We start from the raw sequence: 18024 nt of genomic DNA, 5'->3' as shown, positions 1-18024 counted from the left end.
TTAGCGCTCAGAATGTCCAATTGCAGTTTCTACAGAAAGAGTGTTTCAGAAAGGCTCAATCAAAAGTAAGGTTCAACTCTGTTAGTAGAATGCACAGAACAGAAAGAAGTTTCATACAATGCTTCTGTGTAGTTTATATTTGAACATATTCTTTTTTCCACTTTTACCCACTTAGCGCTACGAATGTCCAGTTTCATTTTCTACAGACAGAGTGTTTCAAAACTGCTCAATCAAAAGTATGGTTTAACTATGTTAGCTGAATGCTCAGATCAGAAAGAAATTTCACAGAATGCTTCTGTGTAGTTTATATTTGAATATATTCCTTTTTCCACTACTACTCTCTTAGCGCTCCAAATGTCCAGTTGCATTTTCTACAGAAAGAGTGTTCAGATCTGCTCAATCAAAAGTATGGTTTAACTCTGTTAGCTGAATGCACAGATCAGAAAGAAGTTTCACAGAATGATTCTGTGTAGTTTATATTTGGAGACATTCCTTTTTCCACTATTACCCTCTTAGCGCTCCGAATCTCCACTTGCATTTTCTACAGAAAGAGTGTTTCAGAACGGCTCAATCAAAACTAAGGTTCAACTCTTTTAGTTGAACAAACAGAACAGAAAGAAGTTTCACACAATTCTTCTGTGTAGTTTTTATTTGTAGACATTCGTTTTCCCAATATAGGCCTCTTAGCGCTCAGAATGTACAATTGCAGTTTCTACAGAAAGAGTGTTTCAGAACGGCTCAATCAAAAGTAAGGTTCAACTCTGTTAGTTGAATGCACAGAACAGAAAGAAGTTTCATACAATGCTTCTGTGTAGTTTATATTTGAACATATTCTTTTTTCCACTATTACCCACTTAGCGCTACGAATGTCCAGTTGCATTTTCTACAGACAGAGTGTTTCAAAACTGCTCAATCAAAAGTATGGTTTAACTCTGTTAGCTGAATGCTCAGATCAGAAAGAAGTTTCACAGAATGCTTCTGTGTAGTTTATATTTGAATATATTCCTTTTTCCACTACTACTCTCTTAGCGCTCCAAATGTCCAGTTGCATTTTCTACAGAAAGAGTGTTCAGATCTGCTCAATCAAAAGTATGGTTTAACTCTGTTAGCTGAATGCACAGATCAGAAAGAAGTTTCACAGAATGATTCTGTGTAGTTTATATTTGGAGACATTCCTTTTTCCACTATTACCCTCTTAGCGCTCCGAATCTCCACTTGCATTTTCTACAGAAAGAGTGTTTCAGAACGGCTCAATCAAAACTAAGGTTCAACTCTTTTAGTTGAACACACAGTACAGAAAGAAGTTTCACACAATTCTTCTGTGTAGTTTTTATTTGTAGACATTCTTTTTCCCAATATAGGCCTCTTAGCGCTCAGAATGTCCAATTGCAGTTTCTACAGAAAGAGTGTTTCAGAACGGCTCAATCAAAAGTAAGGTTCAACTCTGTTAGTTGAATGCACAGAACAGAAAGAAGTTTCATACAATGCTTCTGTGTAGTTTATATTTGAACATATTCTTTTTTCCACTATTACCCACTTAGCGCTACGAATGTCCAGTTGCATTTTCTACAGACAGAGTGTTTCAAAACTGCTCAATCAAAAGTATGGTTTAACTCTGTTAGCTGTATGCTCAGATCAGAAAGAAGTTTCACAGAATGCTTCTGTGTAGTTTATATTTGAATATATTCCTTTTTCCACTACTACGCTCTTAGCGCTCCAAATGTCCAGTTGCATTTTCAACAGAAAGAGTGTTCAGATCTGCTCAATCAAAAGTATGGTTTAACTCTGTTAGCTGAATGCACAGATCATAAAGAAGTTTCACCGAATGATTCTGTGTAGTTTATATTTGAAGACATTCCTTTTTCCACTATTACCCTCTTAGCGCTCCGAATCTCCACTTGCATTTTCTACGAAAAGAGTGTTTCATAACTGCTCAATCAAAAATATGTTTTATCTCTGTTAACTGAATTTACAGATCAGAAATAAGTTTCACAGAATGCATCTGTGTAGTTTTTATTTGAAGATATTCATTTTCCCAAAGTAGGCCTCTTAGCGCTTAGCATGTCCAATTGCAGTTTCTACAGAAAGAGTGTTTCAGAACGGCTCAATCAAAAGTAAGGTTCAACTCTGTTAGTTGAATGCACAGAACAGAAAGAATTTTCACAGAATACTACTGTGTAGTTTATATTTGAATATATTCCTTTTTCCACTATTACCCTCTTAGCGCTCCGAATGTCCACTTGCATTTTCTACAGAAAGAGTGTTCAGAACTGCGCAATCAAAAGTATTGTTTAACTCTGTTAGCTTAATGAACATATCAGAAATAAGTTTCACACAATGCTTCTGTGTAGTTTTTATTTGAAGATATTATTTTTCCCAATAGAGGCCTCTTAGCGCTCAGAATGTCCAATTGCAGTTTCTACAGAAAGAGTGTTTCAGAAAGGCTCAATCAAAAGTAAGGTTCAACTCTGTTAGTTGAATGCACAGAACAGAAAGAAGTTTCATACAATGCTTCTGTGTAGTTTATATTTGAAAATATTCTTTTTTCCACTATTACCCACTTAGCGCTACGAATGTCCAGTTGCATTTTCTACAGACAGAGTGTTTCAAAACTGCTCAATCAAAAGTATGGTTTAACTCTGTTAGCTGAATGCTCAGATCAGAAAGAAGTTTCACAGAATGCTTCTGTGTAGTTTATATTTGAATATATTCCTTTTTCCACTACTACTCTCTTAGCGCTCCAAATGTCCAGTTGCATTTTCTACAGAAAGAGTGTTCAGATCTGCTCAATCAAAAGTATGGTTTAACTCTGTTAGCTGAATGCACAGATCAGAAAGAAGTTTCACAGAATGATTCTGTGTAGTTTATATTTGGAGACATTCCTTTTTCCACTATTACCCTCTTAGCGCTCCGAATCTCCACTTGCATTTTCTACAGAAAGAGTGTTTCAGAACGGCTCAATCAAAACTAAGGACCAATATCCTTGATGAACATTGATGCAAAAATCCTCAATAAAATACTGGCAAACCGAATCCAGCAGCACATCAAAAAGCTTATCCACCATGATCAAGTGGGCTTCATCCCTGGGATGCAAGGCTGGTTCAACATACGCAAATCAATAAATGTAATCCAGCATATAAACAGAATCAAATACAAAAACCACATGATTATCTCAATAGATGCAGAAAAGGCCTTTGACAAAATTCAACAACCCTTCATGCTAAAAACTCTCAATAAATTAGGTATTGATGGGACGTATCTCAAAATAATAAGAGCTATCTACGACAAACCCACAGCCAATATCATACTGAATGGGCAAAAACTGGAAGCATTCCCTCTGAAAACTGGCACAAGACAGGGATGCCCTCTCTCACCGCTCCTATTCAACATAGTGCTGGAAGTTCTGGCCAGAGCAATCAGGCAGGAGAAGGAAATAAAGGGTATTCAATTAGGAAAAGAGGAAGTCAAATTGTCCCTGTTTGCAGATGACATGATTGTATATCTAGAAAACCCCATTGTCTCAGCCCAAAATCTCCTTAAGCTGATCAGCAACTTCAGCAAAGTCTCAGGATACAAAATTAATGTACAAAAATCACAAGCATTCTTGTACACCAATAACAGACAAACAGAGAGCCAAATCATGAGTGAACTCCCATTCACAATTGCTTCAAAGAGAATAAAATACCTAGGAATCCAACTTACAAGGGATGTGAAGGACCTCTTCAAGGAGAACTACAAACCACTGCTCAATGAAATAAAAGAGGATACAAGCAAATGGAAGAACATTCCATGCTCATGGGTTGGAAGAATCAATATCGTGAAAATGGCCATACTGCCCAAGGTAATTTATAGATTCAATGCCATCCCCATCAAGCTACCAATGACTTTCTTCACAGAATTGGAAAAAACTACTTTAAAGTTCATATGGAACCAAAAAAGAGCCCGCATCGCCAAGTCAATCCTAAGCCAAAAGAACAAAGCTGGAGGCATCACGCTACCTGACTTTAAACTATACTACAAGGCTACAGTAACCAAAACAGCATGGTACTGGTACCACAACAGAGACATAGATCAATGGAACAGAACAGAGCCCTCAGAAATGATGCCGCATAGCTACAACTATCTGATCTTTGACAAACCTGACAAAAACAAGAAATGGGGAAAGGATTCCCTATTTAATAAATGGTGCTGGGAAAACTGGCTAGCCATATGTAGAAAGCTGCCACTGGATCCCTTCCTTACACCTTATACAAAAATTAATTCAAGATGGATTAAAGACTTATATGTTAGACCTAAAACCATTAAAATCCTACAAGAAAACCTAGGCAATACCATTCAGGACATAGGCGTGGGCAAGGACTTCATGTCTAAAACACCAAAAGCAATGGCAACAAAAGCCAAAATCGACAAATGGGATCTCATTAAACTAAAGAGCTTCTGCACAGCAAAAGAAACTATCATCAGAGTGAACAGGCAACCTACACAATGGGAGAAAATTTTTGCAACCTACTCATCTGACAAAGGGCTAATATCCAGAATCTACAATGAACTCAAACAAATTTACAAGAAAAAAACAAACAACCCCATCAAAAAGTGGGCAGAGGACATGAACAGACACTTCTCAAAAGAAGACATTTATGCAGCCAAAAAACACATGAAGAAATGCTCATCATCACTGGCCATCAGAGAAATGCAAATCAAAACCACAGTGAGATACCATCTCACACCAGTTAGAATGGCCATCATTAAAAAATCAGGAAACAACAGGTGCTGGAGAGGATGTGGAGAAATAGGAACACTTTTACACTGTTGGTGGGACTGTAAACTAGTTCAACCATTGTGGAAGTCAGTGTGGCGATTCCTCAGGGATCTCGAACTAGAAATACCATTTGACCCAGCCATCCCATTACTGGGTATATACCCAAAGGACTATAAATCATGCTGCTATAAAGACACATGCACACGTATGTTTATTGCGGCACTATTCACAATAGCAAAGAGTTGGAACCAACCCAAATGTCCAACAACGATAGACTGGATTAAGAAAATGTGGCACATATACACCATGGAATACTATGCAGCCATAAAAAATGATGAGTTCGTGTCCTTTGTAGGGACATGGATGAAACTGGAAAACATCATTCTCAGTAAACTATCGCAAGGACAAAAAACCAAACACCGCATGTTCTCACTCATAGGTGGGAATTGAACAATGAGAACTCATGGACACAGGAAGGGGAACATCACACTCCGGGGACTGTTGTGGGGTGGGGGGAGGGGGGAGGGAAAGCATTAGGAGATACACCTAATGCTAAATGACGAGTTAATGGGTGCAGGAAATCAACATGGCACATGGATACATATGTAACAAAACTGCACATTGTGCACATGTACCCTAAAACCCTAAAGTATAATAATAAAAAAAAAAAAAAAAACAAAAAAAAAACAAACAAAAAAAAAAAAAAACTAAGGTTCAACTCTTTTAGTTGAACAAACAGAACAGAAAGAAGTTTCACACAATTCTTCTGTGTAGTTTTTATTTGTAGACATTCTTTTTCCCAATATAGGCCTCTTAGCGCTCAGAATGTCCAATTGCAGTTTCTACAGAAAGAGTGTTTCAGAACGGCTCAATCAAAAGTAAGGTTCAACTCTGTTAGTTGAATATACAGAACAGAAAGAAGTTTCATACAATGCTTCTGTGTAGTTCATATTTGAACATATTCATTTTTCCACTATTACCCACTTAGCGCTACGAATGTCCAGTTGCATTTTCTACAGACAGAGTGTTTCAAAACTGCTCAATCAAAAGTATGGTTTAACTCTGTTAGCTGAATGCTCAGATCAGAAAGAAGTTTCACAGAATGCTTCTGTGTAGTTTATATTTGAATATATTCCTTTTTCCACTACTACGCTCTTAGCGCTCCAAATGTCCAGTTGCATTTTCTACAGAAAGAGTGTTCAGATCTGCTCAATCAAAAGTATGGTTTAACTCTGTTAGCTGAATGCACAGATCAGAAAGAAGTTTCACCGAATGATTCTGTGTAGTTTATATTTGAAGACATTCCTTTTTCCACTATTACCCTCTTAGCGCTCCGAATCTCCACTTGCATTTTCTACAAAAAGAGTGTTTCATAACTGCTCAATCAAAAATATGTTTTATCTCTGTTAACTGAATTTACAGATCAGAAATAAGTTTCACAGAATGCATCTGTGTAGTTTTTATTTGAAGATATTCTTTTTCCCAAAGTAGGCCTCTTAGCGCTTAGCCTGTCCAATTGCAGTTTCTACAGAAAGAGTGTTTCAGAACGGCTCAATCAAAAGTAAGGTTCAACTCTGTTAGTTGAATGCACAGAACAGAAAGTATTTTCACAGAATGCTACTGTGTAGTTTATATTTGAATATATTCCTTTTTCCACTATTACCCTCTTAGCGCTCCGAATGTCCACTTGCATTTTCTACAGAAAGAGTGTTCAGAACGGCGCAATCAAAAGTATGGTTTAACTCTGTTAGCTTAATGAACATATCAGAAATAAGTTTCACACAATGCTTCTGTGTAGTTTTTATTTGAAGATATTATTTTTCCCAATAGAGGCCTCTTAGCGCTCAGAATGTCCAATTGCAGTTTCTACAGAAAGAGTGTTTCAGAAAGGCTCAATCAAAAGTAAGGTTCAACTCTGTTAGTAGAATGCACAGAACAGAAAGAAGTTTCATACAATGCTTCTGTGTAGTTTATATTTGAACATATTCTTTTTTCCACTATTACCCACTTAGCGCTACGAATGTCCAGTTTCATTTTCTACAGACAGAGTGTTTCAAAACTGCTCAATCAAAAGTATGGTTTAACTATGTTAGCTGAATGCTCAGATCAGAAAGAAATTTCACAGAATGCTTCTGTGTAGTTTATATTTGAATATATTCCTTTTTCCACTACTACTCTCTTAGCGCTCCAAATGTCCAGTTGCATTTTCAACAGAAAGAGTGTTCAGATCTGCTCAATCAAAAGTATGGTTTAACTCTGTTAGCTGAATGCACAGATCAGAAAGAAGTTTCACAGAATGATTCTGTGTAGTTTATATTTGGAGACATTCCTTTTTCCACTATTACCCTCTTAGCGCTCCGAATCTCCACTTGCATTTTCTACAGAAAGAGTGTTTCAGAACGGCTCAATCAAAACTAAGGTTCAACTCTTTTAGTTGAACAAACAGAACAGAAAGAAGTTTCACACAATTCTTCTGTGTAGTTTTTATTTGTAGACATTCGTTTTCCCAATATAGGCCTCTTAGCGCTCAGAATGTACAATTGCAGTTTCTACAGAAAGAGTGTTTCAGAACGGCTCAATCAAAAGTAAGGTTCAACTCTGTTAGTTGAATGCACAGAACAGAAAGAAGTTTCATACAATGCTTCTGTGTAGTTTATATTTGAACATATTCTTTTTTCCACTATTACCCACTTAGCGCTACGAATGTCCAGTTGCATTTTCTACAGACAGAGTGTTTCAAAACTGCTCAATCAAAAGTATGGTTTAACTCTGTTAGCTGAATGCTCAGATCAGAAAGAAGTTTCACAGAATGCTTCTGTGTAGTTTATATTTGAATATATTCCTTTTTCCACTACTACGCTCTTAGCGCTCCAAATGTCCAGTTGCATTTTCAACAGAAAGAGTGTTCAGATCTGCTCAATCAAAAGTATGGTTTAACTCTGTTAGCTGAATGCACAGATCATAAAGAAGTTTCACCGAATGATTCTGTGTAGTTTATATTTGAAGACATTCCTTTTTCCACTATTACCCTCTTAGCGCTCCGAATCTCCACTTGCATTTTCTACGAAAAGAGTGTTTCATAACTGCTCAATCAAAAATATGTTTTATCTCTGTTAACTGAATTTACAGATCAGAAATAAGTTTCACAGAATGCATCTGTGTAGTTTTTATTTGAAGATATTCATTTTCCCAAAGTAGGCCTCTTAGCGCTTAGCATGTCCAATTGCAGTTTCTACAGAAAGAGTGTTTCAGAACGGCTCAATCAAAAGTAAGGTTCAACCCTGTTAGTTGAATGCACAGAACAGAAAGTATTTTCACAGAATGCTACTGTGTAGTTTATATTTGAATATATTCCTTTTTCCACTATTACCCTCTTAGCGCTCCGAATGTCCACTTGCATTTTCTACAGAAAGAGTGTTCAGAACGGCGCAATCAAAAGTATGGTTTAACTCTGTTAGCTTAATGAACATATCAGAAATAAGTTTCACACAATGCTTCTGTGTAGTTTTTATTTGAAGATATTATTTTTCCCAATAGAGGCCTCTTAGCGCTCAGAATGTCCAATTGCAGTTTCTACAGAAAGAGTGTTTCAGAAAGGCTCAATCAAAAGTAAGGTTCAACGCTGTTAGTAGAATGCACAGAACAGAAAGAAGTTTCATACAATGCTTCTGTGTAGTTTATATTTGAACATATTCTTTTTTCCACTATTACCCACTTAGCGCTACGAATGTCCAGTTTCATTTTCTACAGACAGAGTGTTTCAAAACTGCTCAATCAAAAGTATGGTTTAACTATGTTAGCTGAATGCTCAGATCAGAAAGAAATTTCACAGAATGCTTCTGTGTAGTTTATATTTGAATATATTCCTTTTTCCACTACTACTCTCTTAGCGCTCCAAATGTCCAGTTGCATTTTCAACAGAAAGAGTGTTCAGATCTGCTCAATCAAAAGTATGGTTTAACTCTGTTAGCTGAATGCACAGATCAGAAAGAAGTTTCACAGAATGATTCTGTGTAGTTTATATTTGGAGACATTCCTTTTTCCACTATTACCCTCTTAGCGCTCCGAATCTCCACTTGCATTTTCTACAGAAAGAGTGTTTCAGAACGGCTCAATCAAAACTAAGGTTCAACTCTTTTAGTTGAACAAACAGAACAGAAAGAAGTTTCACACAATTCTTCTGTGTAGTTTTTATTTGTAGACATTCGTTTTCCCAATATAGGCCTCTTAGCGCTCAGAATGTACAATTGCAGTTTCTACAGAAAGAGTGTTTCAGAACGGCTCAATCAAAAGTAAGGTTCAACTCTGTTAGTTGAATGCACAGAACAGAAAGAAGTTTCATACAATGCTTCTGTGTAGTTTATATTTGAACATATTCTTTTTTCCACTATTACCCACTTAGCGCTACGAATGTCCAGTTGCATTTTCTACAGACAGAGTGTTTCAAAACTGCTCAATCAAAAGTATGGTTTAACTCTGTTAGCTGAATGCTCAGATCAGAAAGAAGTTTCACAGAATGCTTCTGTGTAGTTTATATTTGAATATATTCCTTTTTCCACTACTACGCTCTTAGCGCTCCAAATGTCCAGTTGCATTTTCAACAGAAAGAGTGTTCAGATCTGCTCAATCAAAAGTATGGTTTAACTCTGTTAGCTGAATGCACAGATCATAAAGAAGTTTCACCGAATGATTCTGTGTAGTTTATATTTGAAGACATTCCTTTTTCCACTATTACCCTCTTAGCGCTCCGAATCTCCACTTGCATTTTCTACGAAAAGAGTGTTTCATAACTGCTCAATCAAAAATATGTTTTATCTCTGTTAACTGAATTTACAGATCAGAAATAAGTTTCACAGAATGCATCTGTGTAGTTTTTATTTGAAGATATTCATTTTCCCAAAGTAGGCCTCTTAGCGCTTAGCATGTCCAATTGCAGTTTCTACAGAAAGAGTGTTTCAGAACGGCTCAATCAAAAGTAAGGTTCAAATCTGTTAGTTGAATGCACAGAACAGAAAGAATTTTCACAGAATGCTACTGTGTAGTTTATATTTGAATATATTCCTTTTTCCACTATTACCCTCTTAGCGCTCCGAATGTCCACTTGCATTTTCTACAGAAAGAGTGTTCAGAACGGCGCAATCAAAAGTATGGTTTAACTCTGTTAGCTTAATGAACATATCAGAAATAAGTTTCACACAATGCTTCTGTGTAGTTTTTATTTGAAGATATTATTTTTCCCAATAGAGGCCTCTTAGCGCTCAGAATGTCCAATTGCAGTTTCTACAGAAAGAGTGTTTCAGAAAGGCACAATCAAAAGTAAGGTTCAACTCTGTTAGTTGAATGCACAGAACAGAAAGAAGTTTCATACAATGCTTCTGTGTAGTTTATATTTGAACATATACTTTTTTCCACTATTACCCACTTAGCGCTACGAATGTCCAGTTGCATTTTCTACAGACAGAGTGTTTCAAAACTGCTCAATCAAAAGTATGGTTTAACTCTGTTAGCTGAATGCTCAGATCAGAAAGAAGTTTCACAGAATGCTTCTGTGTAGTTTATATTTCAATATATTCCTTTTTCCACTACTACTCTCTTAGCGATCTAAATGTCCAGTTGCATTTTCTACAGAAAGAGTGTTCAGATCTGCTCAATCAAAAGTATTTTTTAACTCTGTTAGCTGAATGCACAGATCAGAAAGAAGTTTCACAGAATGATTCTGTGTAGTTTATATTTGGAGACATTCCTTTTTCCACTATTACCCTCTTAGCGCTCCGAATCTCCACTTGCATTTTCTACAGAAAGAGTGTTTCAGAACGGCTCAATCAAAACTAAGGTTCAACTCTTTTAGTTGAACAAACAGAACAGAAAGAAGTTTCACACAATTCTTCTGTGTAGTTTTTATTTGTAGACATTCTTTTTCCCAATATAGGCCTCTTAGCGCTCAGAATGTCCAATTGCAGTTTCTACAGAAAGAGTGTTTCAGAACGGCTCAATCAAAAGTAAGGTTCAACTCTGTTAGTTGAATGCACAGAACAGAAAGAAGTTTCATACAATGCTTCTGTGTAGTTCATATTTGAACATATTCTTTTTTCCACTATTACCCACTTAGCGCTACGAATGTCCAGTTGCATTTTCTACAGACAGAGTGTTTCAAAACTGCTCAATCAAAAGTATGGTTTAACTCTGTTAGCTGAATGCTCAGATCAGAAAGAAGTTTCACAGAATGCTTCTGTGAAGTTTATATTTGAATATATTCCTTTTTCCACTACTACTCCCTTAGCGCTCCAAATGTCCAGTTGCATTTTCAACAGAAAGAGTGTTCAGATCTGCTCAATCAAAAGTATGGTTTAACTCTGTCAGCTGAATGCACAGATCAGAAAGAAGTTTCACAGAATGATTCTGTGTAGTTTATATTTGAAGACATTCCTTTTTCCACTATTACCCACTTAGCGCTCCGAATCTCCACTTGCATTTTCTACAAAAAGAGTGTTTCATAACTGCTCAATGAAAAATATGTTTTATCTCTGTTAACTGAATTTACAGATCAGAAATATGATTCACAGAATGCATCTGTGTAGTTTTTATTTGAAGATATTCTTTTTCCCAATGTAGGCCTCTTAGCGCTTAGCATGTCCAATTGCAGTTTCTACAGAAAGAGTGTTTCAGAACGGCTCAATCAAAAGTAAGGTTCAACTCTGTTAGTTGAATGCACAGAACAGAAAGAATTTTCACAGAATACTACTGTGTAGTTTATATTTGAATATATTCCTTTTTCCACTATTACCCTCTTAGCGCTCCGAATGTCCACTTGCATTTTCTACAGAAAGAGTGTTCAGAACTGCGCAATCAAAAGTATTGTTTAACTCTGTTAGCTTAATGAACATATCAGAAATAAGTTTCACACAATGCTTCTGTGTAGTTTTTATTTGAAGATATTATTTTTCCCAATAGAGGCCTCTTAGCGCTCAGAATGTCCAATTGCAGTTTCTACAGAAAGAGTGTTTCAGAAAGGCTCAATCAAAAGTAAGGTTCAACTCTGTTAGTTGAATGCACAGAACAGAAAGAAGTTTCATACAATGCTTCTGTGTAGTTTATATTTGAAAATATTCTTTTTTCCACTATTACCCACTTAGCGCTACGAATGTCCAGTTGCATTTTCTACAGACAGAGTGTTTCAAAACTGCTCAATCAAAAGTATGGTTTAACTCTGTTAGCTGAATGCTCAGATCAGAAAGAAGTTTCACAGAATGCTTCTGTGTAGTTTATATTTGAATATATTCCTTTTTCCACTACTACTCTCTTAGCGCTCCAAATGTCCAGTTGCATTTTCTACAGAAAGAGTGTTCAGATCTGCTCAATCAAAAGTATGGTTTAACTCTGTTAGCTGAATGCACAGATCAGAAAGAAGTTTCACAGAATGATTCTGTGTAGTTTATATTTGGAGACATTCCTTTTTCCACTATTACCCGCTTAGCGCTCCGAATCTCCACTTGCATTTTCTACAGAAAGAGTGTTTCAGAACGGCTCAATCAAAACTAAGGACCAATATCCTTGATGAACATTGATGCAAAAATCCTCAATAAAATACTGGCAAACCGAATCCAGCAGCACATCAAAAAGCTTATCCACCATGATCAAGTGGGCTTCATCCCTGGGATGCAAGGCTGGTTCAACATACGCAAATCAATAAATGTAATCCAGCATATAAACAGAACCAAAGACAAAAACCACATGATTATCTCAATAGATGCAGAAAAGGCCTTTGACAAAATTCAACAACCCTTCATGCTAAAAACTCTCAATAAATTAGGTATTGATGGGACGTATCTCAAAATAATAAGAGCTATCTACGACAAACCCACAGCCAATATCATACTGAATGGGCAAAAACTGGAAGCATTCCCTCTGAAAACTGGCACAAGACAGGGATGCCCTCTCTCACCGCTCCTATTCAACATAGTGCTGGAAGTTCTGGCCAGAGCAATCAGGCAGGAGAAGGAAATAAAGGGTATTCAATTAGGAAAAGAGGAAGTCAAATTGTCCCTGTTTGCAGATGACATGATTGTATATCTAGAAAACCCCATTGTCTCAGCCCAAAATCTCCTTAAGCTGATCAGCAACTTCAGCAAAGTCTCAGGATACAAAATTAATGTACAAAAATCACAAGCATTCTTGTACACCAATAACAGACAAACAGAGAGCCAAATCATGAGTGAACTCCCATTCACAATTGCTTCAAAGAGAATAAAATACCTAGGAATCCAACTTACAAGGGATGTGAAGGACCTCTTCAAGGAGAACTACAAACCACTGCTCAATGAAATAAAAGAGGATACAAGCAAATGGAAGAACATTCCATGCTCATGGGTTGGAAGAATCAATATCGTGAAAATGGCCATACTGCCCAAGGTAATTTATAGATTCAATGCCATCCCCATCAAGCTACCAATGACTTTCTTCACAGAATTGGAAAAAACTACTTTAAAGTTCATATGGAACCAAAAAAGAGCCCGCATCGCCAAGTCAATCCTAAGCCAAAAGAACAAAGCTGGAGGCATCACGCTACCTGACTTTAAACTATACTACAAGGCTACAGTAACCAAAACAGCATGGTACTGGTACCACAACAGAGACATAGATCAATGGAACAGAACAGAGCCCTCAGAAATGATGCCGCATAGCTACAACTATCTGATCTTTGACAAACCTGACAAAAACAAGAAATGGGGAAAGGATTCCCTATTTAATAAATGGTGCTGGGAAAACTGGCTAGCCATATGTAGAAAGCTGCCACTGGATCCCTTCCTTACACCTTATACAAAAATTAATTCAAGATGGATTAAAGACTTATATGTTAGACCTAAAACCATTAAAATCCTACAAGAAAACCTAGGCAATACCATTCAGGACATAGGCGTGGGCAAGGACTTCATGTCTAAAACACCAAAAGCAATGGCAACAAAAGCCAAAATCGACAAATGGGATCTCATTAAACTAAAGAGCTTCTGCACAGCAAAAGAAACTATCATCAGAGTGAACAGGCAACCTACACAATGGGAGAAAATTTTTGCAACCTACTCATCTGACAAAGGGCTAATATCCAGAATCTACAATGAACTCAAACAAATTTACAAGAAAAAAACAAACAACCCCATCAAAAAGTGGGCAGAGGACATGAACAGACACTTCTCAAAAGAAGACATTTATGCAGCCAAAAAACACATGAAGAAATGCTCATCATCACTGGCCATCAGAGAAATGCAAATCAAAACCACAGTGAGATACCATCTCACACCAGTTAGAATGGCCATCATTAAAAAATCAGGAAACAACAGGTGCTGGAGAGGATGTGGAGAAATAGGAACACTTTTACACTGTTGGTGGGACTGTAAACTAGTTCAACCATTGTGGAAGTCAGTGTGGCGATTCCTCAGGGATCTCGAACTAGAAATACCATTTGACCCAGCCATCCCATTACTGGGTATATACCCAAAGGACTATAAATCATGCTGCTATAAAGACACATGCACACGTATGTTTATTGCGGCACTATTCACAATAGCAAAGAGTTGGAACCAACCCAAATGTCCAACAACGATAGACTGGATTAAGAAAATGTGGCACATATACACCATGGAATACTATGCAGCCATAAAAAATGATGAGTTCGTGTCCTTTGTAGGGACATGGATGAAACTGGAAAACATCATTCTCAGTAAACTATCGCAAGGACAAAAAACCAAACACCGCATGTTCTCACTCATAGGTGGGAATTGAACAATGAGAACTCATGGACACAGGAAGGGGAACATCACACTCCGGGGACTGTTGTGGGGTGGGGGGAGGGGGGAGGGACAGCATTAGGAGATACACCTAATGCTAAATGACGAGTTAATGGGTGCAGGAAATCAACATGGCACATGGATACATATGTAACAAAACTGCACATTGTGCACATGTACCCTAAAACCCTAAAGTATAATAATAAAAAAAAAAAAAAAAAACAAAAAAAAAAAAAACAAAAAAAAAAAAAAACTAAGGTTCAACTCTTTTAGTTGAACAAACAGAACAGAAAGAAGTTTCACACAATTCTTCTGTGTAGTTTTTATTTGTAGACATTCTTTTTCCCAATATAGGCCTCTTAGCGCTCAGAATGTCCAATTGCAGTTTCTACAGAAAGAGTGTTTCAGAACGGCTCAATCAAAAGTAAGGTTCAACTCTGTTAGTTGAATATACAGAACAGAAAGAAGTTTCATACAATGCTTCTGTGTAGTTCATATTTGAACATATTCTTTTTTCCACTATTACCCACTTAGCGCTACGAATGTCCAGTTGCATTTTCTACAGACAGAGTGTTTCAAAACTGCTCAATCAAAAGTATGGTTTAACTCTGTTAGCTGAATGCTCAGATCAGAAAGAAGTTTCACAGAATGCTTCTGTGTAGTTTATATTTGAATATATTCCTTTTTCCACTACTACGCTCTTAGCGCTCCAAATGTCCAGTTGCATTTTCTACAGAAAGAGTGTTCAGATCTGCTCAATCAAAAGTATGGTTTAACTCTGTTAGCTGAATGCACAGATCAGAAAGAAGTTTCACCGAATGATTCTGTGTAGTTTATATTTGAAGACATTCCTTTTTCCACTATTACCCTCTTAGCGCTCCGAAACTCCACTTGCATTTTCTACAAAAAGAGTGTTTCATAACTGCTCAATCAAAAATATGTTTTATCTCTGTTAACTGAATTTACAGATCAGAAATAAGTTTCACAGAATGCATCTGTGTAGTTTTTATTTGAAGATATTCTTTTTCCCAAAGTAGGCCTCTTAGCGCTTAGCATGTCCAATTGCAGTTTCTACAGAAAGAGTGTTTCAGAACGGCTCAATCAAAAGTAAGGTTCAACTCTGTTAGTTGAATGCACAGAACAGAAAGTATTTTCACAGAATGCTACTGTGTAGTTTATATTTGAATATATTCCTTTTTCCACTATTACCCTCTTAGCGCTCCGAATGTCCACTTGCATTTTCTACAGAAAGAGTGTTCAGAACGGCGCAATCAAAAGTATGGTTTAACTCTGTTAGCTTAATGAACATATCAGAAATAAGTTTCACACAATGCTTCTGTGTAGTTTTTATTTGAAGATATTATTTTTCCCAATAGAGGCCTCTTAGCGCTCAGAATGTCCAATTGCAGTTTCTACAGAAAGAGTGTTTCAGAAAGGCTCAATCAAAAGTAAGGTTCAACTCTGTTAGTTGAATGCACAGAACAGAAAGAAGTTTCATACAATGCTTCTGTGTAGTTTATATTTGAACATATTCTTTTTTCCACTATTACCCACTTAGCGCTACGAATGTCCAGTTTCATTTTCTACAGACAGAGTGTTTCAAAACTGCTCAATCAAAAGTATGGTTTAACTATGTTAGCTGAATGCTCAGATCAGAAAGAAATTTCACAGAATGCTTCTGTGTAGTTTATATTTGAATATATTCCTTTTTCCACTACTACTCTCTTAGCGCTCCAAATGTCCAGTTGCATTTTCTACAGAAAGAGTGTTCAGATCTGCTCAATCAAAAGTATGGTTTAACTCTGTTAGCTGAATGCACAGATCAGAAAGAAGTTTCACAGAATGATTCTGTGTAGTTTATATTTGGAGACATTCCTTTTTCCACTATTACCCTCTTAGCGCTCCGAATCTCCACTTGCATTTTCTACAGAAAGAGTGTTTCAGAACGGCTCAATCAAAACTAAGGTTCAACTCTTTTAGTTGAACAAACAGAACAGAAAGAAGTTTCACACAATTCTTCTGTGTAGTTTTTATTTGTAGACATTCGTTTTCCCAATATAGGCCTCTTAGCGCTCAGAATGTCCAATTGCAGTTTCTACAGAAAGAGTGTTTCAGAACGGCTCAATCAAAAGTAAGGTTCAACTCTGTTAGTTGAATGCACAGAACAGAAAGAAGTTTCATACAATGCTTCTGTGTAGTTTATATTTGAACATATTCTTTTTTCCACTATTACCCACTTAGCGCTACGAATGTCCAGTTGCATTTTCTACAGACAGAGTGTTTCAAAACTGCTCAATCAAAAGTATGGTTTAACTCTGTTAGCTGAATGCTCAGATCAGAAAGAAGTTTCACAGAATGCTTCTGTGTAGTTTATATTTGAATATATTCCTTTTTCCACTACTACTCTCTTAGCGCTCCAAATGTCCAGTTGCATTTTCTACAGAAAGAGTGTTCAGATCTGCTCAATCAAAAGTATGGTTTAATTCTGTTAGCTGAATACACATATCAGAAAGAAGTTTCACAGAATGATTCTGTGTAGTTTATATTTGGAGACATTCCTTTTTCCACTATTACCCTCTTAGCGCTCCGAATCTCCACTTGCATTTTCTACAGAAAGAGTGTTTCAGAACGGCTCAATCAAAACTAAGGTTCAACTCTTTTAGTTGAACAAACAGAACAGAAAGAAGTTTCACACAATTCTTCTGTGTAGTTTTTATTTGTAGACATTCTTTTTCCCAATATAGGCCTCTTAGCGCTCAGAATGTCCAATTGCAGTTTCTACAGAAAGAGTGTTTCAGAACGGCTCAATCAAAAGTAAGGTTCAACTCTGTTAGTTGAATTCACAGAACAGAAAGAAGTTTCATACAATGCTTCTGTGTAGTTTATATTTGAACATATTCTTTTTTCCACTATTACCCACTTAGCGCTACGAATGTCCAGTTGCATTTTCTACAGACAGAGTGTTTCAAAACTGCTCAATCAAAAGTATGGTTTAACTCTGTTAGCTGTATGCTCAGATCAGAAAGAAGTTTCACAGAATGCTTCTGTGTAGTTTATATTTGAATATATTCCTTTTTCCACTACTACGCTCTTAGCGCTCCAAATGTCCAGTTGCATTTTCAACAGAAAGAGTGTTCAGATCTGCTCAATCAAAAGTATGGTTTAACTCTGTTAGCTGAATGCACAGATCATAAAGAAGTTTCACCGAATGATTCTGTGTAGTTTATATTTGAAGACATTCCTTTTTCCACTATTACCCTCTTAGCGCTCCGAATCTCCACTTGCATTTTCTACGAAAAGAGTGTTTCATAACTGCTCAATCAAAAATATGTTTTATCTCTGTTAACTGAATTTACAGATCAGAAATAAGTTTCACAGAATGCATCTGTGTAGTTTTTATTTGAAGATATTCTTTTTCCCAAAGTAGGCCTCTTAGCGCTTAGCATGTCCAATTGCAGTTTTTACAGAAAGAGTGTTTCAGAA

Source organism: Symphalangus syndactylus, chromosome X (assembly GCF_028878055.3).
Source record: "Symphalangus syndactylus isolate Jambi chromosome X, NHGRI_mSymSyn1-v2.1_pri, whole genome shotgun sequence".
Taxonomy (NCBI): Eukaryota; Metazoa; Chordata; class Mammalia; order Primates; family Hylobatidae; genus Symphalangus; species Symphalangus syndactylus.
This window is presented reverse-complemented; position numbering follows the sequence as displayed.